The 1,874-nt window shown below is 35.9% G+C and overlaps 1 non-coding gene across 1 annotated transcript; it reads left to right on the top strand.

The window, feature by feature from the left end:
• Window positions 1-1,580: 1,580 nt before the first annotated feature.
• Window positions 1,581-1,653, top strand: Trnar-ucu. The gene has a single exon. It is a non-coding gene; the product is annotated as a tRNA-Arg (tRNA).
• Window positions 1,654-1,874: the final 221 nt, after the last annotated feature.

The following is a 1,874-nucleotide window of genomic DNA, read 5'->3' as shown; positions in this document are numbered from 1 at the left end:
TTAGGACTATCCTAAATATTCTAAGCTGACCAAATCTCGTAATATATGAGTTTTTTTAAGGCAGTAAATATAGTTAACAGTAAAGATCTCCAAGTTGTAAAACAGTGTGATCAAATCTATGTAAGTAAGAACACAAGAAAAGTATCTTAGTTAAGGATCCTCGTCTCACCAAACATGCTCGCCCTTTCAGCTGTGAGGGGGGGGGGGCGTTTTATGTGACGGTGAACCTCACTAATCGTCAGCCGTGGGAGCGTTATAATGTGACAGTCAATCCCACTAATTGTTGGTAAAAGAGTAGCCCATGAGTTGGCGGTGGGTGGTGATGACTTCCCTTTCACTACTAAATTAGGGACCGCTAGCGCAGATAGCTCTCGAATAGCTCTGCGCGAAATTCAAAACAAACCAAACTAGTTACAGATAATCTCTACCTGAATGATTTATATTTTTGACTAAATTAGGTAGTTTGCTCTGATCGGAGGTTAATATCCAATAATCAACAGTAATATATAAAACATCTTAGAATAAAAATACGTTTAAGAATAGTATGATTTTAGGGAAAAATAAGAGAATGACATACTAAAGCCCCCTAGTAGGACAGCGGTATGTATGCGGACTTACAACGCTAGAAAACGGGTTTCGATACTCGTGGTTGGCAGAGCACAGATAGCTCATTGTGTTTAAACCCTACACAGTTTTTCTTGAACTCTTTACTTTTAACTTTGAATTTTACTTTAAACATGCATTACATTGATATGGCTCTATATTAAACAGGAATACTATTAATAGAATAAAACTCTATAGTCACGTTTTAAGCTACAGTTATGGGCCAGAATGTATGCGTATTTTGTAACAATTAAGATCATCATTATTAAGATGAAATACAAATACACTTATCGTTGTCAAACTTGAAAATGCACATGTAATTTGTATAATGAGACAGACTCTATAGACATCACGAACAACAAACAACAAATTAATCAGACACCTGTAGAAACATTCAGCATTTCACCTATCACAATAAACTGTCAGGTTTTATAAAGGCCGAATTATTTACAATAAGTGTCTGTGACTTATTGCCGATAAATGTCAACAATAAACGGACAACACTTCCTGTTTAAATATTCATTCTTCTTTACTTTGAGATGACTTTGAATGAAAGATGATGATGATGATGAATCACATTGAATATATCAGTCTTTTTTTTTACCGTGAGACAAACATAATTGTTACATTTTACTATAGAGATTATTTTCCACTCGTACATTATCGTAGATTTAGTTCCTAACAATTTGGATCAAAAGTTTAGCGAAACTTAAAACTATATAATATTAATTTGCTTTATTATGTTAAAAATTAACACCTTCGTCAGGATTCCATCCAGTCTTAGTTTTGCAACAGTTTGTAATGTCATAGAACTAAAATATACAGGAAAAAGCTCCTAATCCTTTAGTTTATGAGTAAAGACATAAATGAATCACATTCCCCCATATTCATTCCTACCTCCAACTTGTAGACCTGTAGTTGTTTGTTTAGTGCAGTGTTTCTCAACCTTTTCCAATATCACTCATCCCCTAAAACGGGTCCCTGTAGCGCAGTGGATAGCGCGTTGGACTTCTAATCCAAAGGTCCCGGGTTCGACCCCCGGCAGGGATATGATAGGGAATATTATAGCGTCGTTTTTGGCCCTCCCAAAAGCACAGTGATATGTCTTCGACCTGACAATTCTAAAAACCGGGTTTCGATACCTGTGGTGGGCAGGGTACAGATATCCCTTTATGCTTAACTACAATCAACAACAACTATTATATCTTTTCGTTCGTTGCAGCACCATCTTTAATAGGAAAACGTGTGGAAAGTGTTGAAAAAGACATCGA

Source organism: Limulus polyphemus, unplaced genomic scaffold, assembly GCF_000517525.1.
Source record: "Limulus polyphemus unplaced genomic scaffold, Limulus_polyphemus-2.1.2 Scaffold8780, whole genome shotgun sequence".
In the NCBI taxonomy this organism is placed as follows: Eukaryota; Metazoa; Arthropoda; class Merostomata; order Xiphosura; family Limulidae; genus Limulus; species Limulus polyphemus.
The sequence above is the reverse complement of the archived record's forward strand: the minus strand, read 5'-3'. Positions and strand labels throughout refer to the sequence as shown.